This window comes from Cebus imitator, unplaced genomic scaffold, assembly GCF_001604975.1.
Source record: "Cebus imitator isolate Cc_AM_T3 unplaced genomic scaffold, Cebus_imitator-1.0 Scaffold446, whole genome shotgun sequence".
Lineage (NCBI taxonomy): Eukaryota > Metazoa > Chordata > Mammalia > Primates > Cebidae > Cebus > Cebus imitator.
The window spans coordinates 1,020,089-1,027,068 of record NW_016107761.1 but is presented as its reverse complement, the minus strand read 5'-3'; positions in this window follow the sequence as shown (position 1 = coordinate 1,027,068).

Below are 6,980 nucleotides of genomic sequence, written 5' to 3'. Positions count from 1 at the left end.
TGCTCAGCTGAATCTGTAATGAAAAGGAAATCTGAATGCTTGGCCAAGGGGAAGTAAATTCCCTGAGGTCAATCCTTTGTTGGGCTCTTTGATCTTCTTCAGTAATGGGTCAATCAGACCACCTGCCCCGAAGCTCAGATGCTATCCACATGATTTGCTTGCTGTCACTGTGTCCTAGCCACAGTCTTGGGATTTAGGTTACTATTGCATTAAGAGAACTTCACTGGGAAAAAAGATAATAATACTTAACGATTATACACTACTTATATACCACATCTGTGTATTTTTACATATATTATCTAATATGATCCTCCCAACCAACCTGAGAGACAGGCAGGTGGTTCATTTTTAAAATAATCTGTCATTTTAAAAATAAAATTTACTGTATATTTAGTTTATAATAGGCATGTATGAGGCATATGTTTAATCTTTACAACAGCCCAAGACCAAGACCATATTTTACAATTGAGTCAACCAGGGCACCCAGTTAGCAATTTCTACTGGTATAAATAAATTGGCAATGATTTTTTAAAATGACAATGCCTACTGCTGATGACCTATGAGACAGTAGCATGTATATTTCTGTAGAGCAATCTGCTATATGTATATGAAGTCATAAAAAAGCAAATATCTTCTGACTTAGCAAATCTTCTTCCAAGATTTTGATCCAAGAAAATAATTAGACATCTAACACCTCAAGTACAAGAATATCCATTGCAGAGTTTTTTAATTGTGAAAAAACAATACTGGCCGGGTATGGTGGCTCATGCCTGTAATCCCAGCATGTTGGGAGGCCAAGGCAGGCAAATCACCTGAGGTCAGGAGTTCAAGACCAGCCTGGCCAGATGGTGAAACCCCATCTCTACTAAAAATACAAAAATAAGCTGGATGTTTTACATCTCAAGTACTATAACCAAAATACTAATAAAGCATTAAGATAGAATAAAGCCATTTAATATATGCAGAGATGGGAAGTTTTTCTACAAAGTATATTAAAATATGAATTCCAGCACTAAAAAATGTATATGTAATCCTAAGGGGAAAAAAAAGATGAAGATAAGAAATCAAAGTATAGTGAAAAACTCCAAGATTTAGTAAAATTAAACCTCAGGATGGCCAGGATGTTGGTTCTGCAGTAAAACCAGGGGATAAAGAAGTTCAAATTAGAACAAGAAGTAAGAGCATTCCGCTAGAATATCTTAAGGCAGGAAATGAAATTTTTTGGTAATAGCATGCTGAGGAAGATGAACAATCTTAGTAAGAAAGTGAATGGATGCTCCAACCCAGGGCTTTCTCCGAGAGCTCATGTGCAGAGCTGCTCCAAAGGCATCACGGGAGTGATACAGGAGCTCAGCAACACGGGCTTCCTTTGCCAAGGCTAATCAGGGTTTTCAGCACCGGCAAAAACAGATACCAAAGTTTAGTCCCCATCTTGGCACCATTCCTCAGGTGTTTGAGGAGATCACCCAGAAGCCTGATTACTTTGAATCCTTTCTATCATTAGAGAGACATAATTTAATTTCATAGGCATATGTATATATTCTCAAGAAGAATTTCCCTTCCTTATCCACAATGTTTCTAGCAGCACCAACATTCTTGGACTTACTGAATGACTTATTCATCGTTTTGATATCATCTCTAACCAAAGAACTTATTTTATGGCATTGTAAGTGCAGACAGAGTTACGCCCATAGAATTGTCTAGTTTTATCATGTGCCACACCACCTAGAAGCAGCTTGATTGGTAGGAAGATGGAATGGCTTGCCAATGGGCCAGTGAGGAGACCACCCTCTGAGAGGTCGGGACAGTATTCTGTAGTAGTAGCGTATGCCCTAATCGAGTAGACAATGCATTGCTTTATCTTTCATTGCCTAGGAAACAAAGACTGGTGATAGGGATAGATTCTTCCTATCAAACCTGTGAACCACTTAAGGAATTTTGCTTCCTTTCCCATACTTTGTACTAATTTCTGTCCAAGGGAGAAATTTTTCCACCAAGAAATAAAGTCATTGTTCTGTCAAATGGGAAGCTGATACTGGTTTCTGGTATTTGGAGCTCCTCATGCTGCTAAAATAACAGGCAGCAAAGGTGGTCACTGACTTAAATGAATGATCCCATGACCATTCATAGGAAATTCAGTGGCTGTTCCATAAGAGTGACAAGCAGAACATGCCTGGAACCCAGAGAATTCCCCAGGGTGCCTTTTAGCATCCCCTTGTCCAATATATCTAGATAATAAACTTAGCAGCAATTCAATAAAGCAAAGCTCCCAAGGACTGAGGACTCAGAACCTCTGGGAATAAAGATGCAATTCACCCTACCAAAAAAGAACTCTGCCCTACTAAGGTGCTGGTAAAGGAAACAGACAGGGATTAGGAGGTGGAATAAGGTTGTTTTGATTATTAATTTTTTTTAATTTATTTTATTGCATTTTAGGTTTTGGAGTACATGTGAAGAACATGCAAGATTGTTGCATAGGTACACACGTGGCAGTGTGATTTGCTGCCTTCCTCCCCATCACCTATATCTGGCATTTCTCCCCATGCTATCTCTCCCCAACTCCCCACCCCCCACTGATCCTCCATGATCAGCTACAGAAGCAAGGACTGGGGCAGCGATGTTTTGTGTTGTTTAATGCTTTCTTTTCCTCCCTGCCCTACCAGGTACACATTATGGGATGAGCCCTGGAATCGTGGCTAACACTTTAGGTTTCAGGAGGATCCAACTCAAACCTCTGTTCAATCTCCTGGCTTCTTAATGCATCTCAGGCACCTGCTTTCCCAGATCCCTATTCTCCTGCATCCACATTTACAATTTGCACACAGGGTATATTCATTAGAGTACATTAGCTGCTGTAATAAGCAAACTCCAAGCTACATAATGGCACACCCATGATGGAAGTTTATTTTTTGCTCATGTAGAGTCCTAAATGGTTGCGTTAGGATAACATTAGCTGCTGTAATAGGTAAACTCCAAGCCACATAATGGTACACCCATGATGTGAGTTTATTTCCTGCTCATGTAGAGTCGTAAATGGTTGCTCCTGGTTGATGGGAGTTGCCTCTCCAAGGAGCAATTCATAGATTAAGGAGTTGTTGTGATGGTTGTTCCCATTTGTCATTTAAAAAATGTAACTTCTGAGGTCCTTCTGCTCATCTGTTCAAGTGAGTAAAAAGAAAAGAAAACAGAGATAAAGCACACCTGTCTATTGAGCTGTTTGTTCTGGAAGGTTTTTTTTGTTTTTGTTTTTGTTTTAATTTAAAGCTGGGCGCAATGGCTCATGCCTGTAATCCCAACACTTTGGGAGGCAGAGGCAGGCAGATCACCTAAGGTCAGGAGTTCAAAATCAGCCTGACCAACATGGTGAAACCCCGTCTCTACTAAATACAAAAATATTTTAGCCAGGCATGGTGGCACATGCCTATAATCCTGGCTACTTGTTATCTGTGACTGCAAACACAAGGGAGAATTAGTCACCTGAGCCTCTGGAGATCTCTCTCTCTCTCTCTCTCTCTCTCTCTCTCTCCTCTCTCATCTACCAGCTTTACTGTGTCTTTTGTTTTGCCCTAGATCCTCCTCCCTCTATTGCATAACCCATATGAAAACTTCCAAGTGGCCCTCTAGGCAAAGCCATATTGTGATTTTGCTATCTTAAGTAAAATGAACAGAGGTACATAATTATAACTAATTATGACAGACTATGACCATTATCTAAAGAAAGATAACCAGGGTTATCTGAACCTTTTCCTTCAAATTCATGCCTGTCTGTACTGGGAAAAAAAAAAAAATGAGGCTTACCCACCAATATTTTGTTCAGAAATCTTGTTTGCTTACACTTTTACTTCTTTAATTGATTACAAAGAAAGTTGCCTTTTAATATCTCAAGGCAAAAATAATTGCTAATGGATTTTCCCACAAGACACCTGAGGAAGCACACATCAGGGTTCTACTCCACAAAGAGTGACATTAATGACCATAATAAACCCTCTCGGTTGGTAGACTAAGAGCCTGCGAAAACCCAACTTAAGGCCACCAACAGTTCTTCCATTGTTAGCACTCACTCTGTCTCCACCAGAATTACTGATGAAGCATGGAGACCTGAAGTAGCATAGCTGATAGGTGGATCTCCTTTGATCAGTAAATTTTATTGACAAAAAAGAAAGCGTGATCCTCTTTGACTGCCCTTACTTTTTTGATATAATGGATATAATGAAATATACATCTTCTTCCTTTTTAAAAAAATAAACACAAAACCTTAAAGTCTCAGTCCATTATTACATAAAGCAATTCATCTCTGCCTAAGCAATTATACCCACATTGATATATGCAACACACACACACACACACACACACACACAAAGGTGAGTCAACCTGATTTAGTCCCAGGACTTAAAGAGCAATTTGAGAGTAGTTTGCAGTACTTAAGCACGCACATTGGAATCTCCCTTGCCCCAAATGTTTTACCAACACAGTTCCTCCAAATAAAACAAAACAACTCTTCCCAAAGAGAATTTTCAAACCAGCTGCTAAGAGGAAAAAACCAACAACCTTCTTTATCACTTTACACTAACTTATACTGCATGAATGTCTCACAAGCCAGCTTATCTCTCTGCCAACCAGTTTATCTCTCTGCCAACCAGTTTCTTAGAAGCCTTTTTTTAAAAAAAGAAAATTATTTAATGGTGTTTAGCAGATGGAAAAACCCTAGATTACAGAGAAAGGCACAAATTATAATCATACACAAGCTTATCTGAGTTCCAAGAAAAAGTCTTAAAGGCCCTAGTCATCTATTTACAAATACGTGAAATTATGTGTTCCCATTTGGAAAAATAGACTGAGTGACATAACTGGAAAGCACACTTATTACTAATAAAGCAGATGAAGCAAAAGTAGGCACCTGACATATAATAAGACAACTTCAATATAATTAATGTAAACTACAAAAAGTTCCCATTTTTAGAAGCATTGAATCCACCATCCTTACCACCACCACCACCACTACCACTAAAAAAAGAAAAACGCATTTAACTGGAAACAGAATTGTTTTATAAAAATACTTACAGAATAAAATTTTGTCAATATTCTTCTGTGTGTTCAGAGTTTAACGCATTCACCAAGGAAGCTATCCTAAAATCTTAAATTGTCTAGTTTTTTAAATAAGAAAAATAAAAATAGAAGCAGACCTCATCCCCCTTTTTTTTTTCGTTGACCTCTTAAAACAGTCAGTTGCATACAAAGTTATTTCCAGTTATAAAACATAAAAGTCCATAATATTTCCCACTCACTTGGCTTATTTGAAGTCTATCACAAGATATATATAGATTCTCCTAGGACACTGTTAACTTACCATCACTATTAGTCTTTAGAATGAATTACATAAAATCGGAATGCATTTGCTATGCCCTTTTGTAATCAGCTGCCTCGCTCAATTCCTACCAAATTCAAATGAAAGAAAATGATGGCTCTTGGAGACCATTAGGAATAATTATCCTTTGTACAATCCATAATTTAATCGTGGATAATTATGTGATATAACAATAGAATAATTAGACTTATTTCTCTATCTGTGTTTGTGTGTGGCCTAGTCATGCCGTGTTTGCCAAATTATATTTTTAAATGACCTATTAAAATTAGTCAACTCCATAAATGTAACAGCTAGAAAAGATTTAGATAATTGCAATGGATGTGGTACTCAAGACTGTATTTTATTTTCCTTTCTTATTACTAAAAATATTAATTCAATAAAAAATGTTTTATACTAAATTATTTCAATGGGCTAGATACTATTAGTAGATAAGTAAGCAAATCTGACTTGGAAATCATTATGGAGCATCAGTCCTGAGGAGGAGAAAGACAATTGTCAAAACCACACAAAAATAAATACAGATTTACAATTAGAAACATGATGAAAGAAAAAACAGTCTTCTGTGAGTGTGATTTTAAAAGGTTTCCCTGAAACAGCAACCTGTGAACTAAGATTTTTTTTGGTTGCAGTAAAACATACATGACTTAATATTTATCATTTTTACCACAATTCGCTGACATTATATATGGTCACGATGTTGTACAACCATTGCCACTGTCTATACCCAAAACGTTTTCATCATCCTCCACAAAAATTATCTACACATAAAACAGTAACTCCTCCTTCTGCTCCTGTTATCTTCTATTTTCTATCTCTACAGCTTTGCCTACTCTTGCCACCTCATCACTACAGTCTGAATGTTTGGGTGCCCTGAAATTTTGTATGTTGAAATTCTAGCCCCCAAGTGAATGCTATTAGGAGGTAGAGCCTTTGGGAGGTAATTAGGTCATGAAGTCAGAGGCTTCATAAATCAGACCAGTGGCCTTATAAAAGAGGCCCAAGAAAGACCTCATACCCCTTCTGCTACATGAGGACACAACAAAGAGATGACCATCTGTGAACCAGGAAGCGACCCCTTATCAGACACCAAAGCTGTTGACATCTTCATCTAGGACTTCCCATCCTCCAAAACTGTCAGAAATAAGTTTCTGTTGTTAATACTAGTTTATGGTATTTTGTTCTAGGAGCCTAAACAGACTAAGACATTGATACAACTGGAATCATACAGTATGTGTGTCCTTCTGTCTTTGACTTATTTCACTAAGTGTAATGTTTTCAAGGCTCATCCATCTTGTAGCATGATATAGTTTGGATGTTTTTCCCCCTCCAAATCTCATGTGGAAATGTGATCCTTCAATGTTGGAGGTGGGCCTAGTGGGGAGTGTTTGCATCATGGAGGTGAATCCCTCATGAATGGCTTCATGCTGTCCTTCCAGGAATGAGTGAGTTCTCAGTCTATGAGTTCATGAGAGATCCGGTTGTTGAAAGGAACCTGGCATCTCCTCCCATTCTCTCTGCTGGCTCCCCTTCATCTCCACATGACTGGAAACTTCTTGTGGTCCTCACCAGAAGCAGATGTGGGCACTATGCTTCATGCTCAGCCTGCAGAACTGTG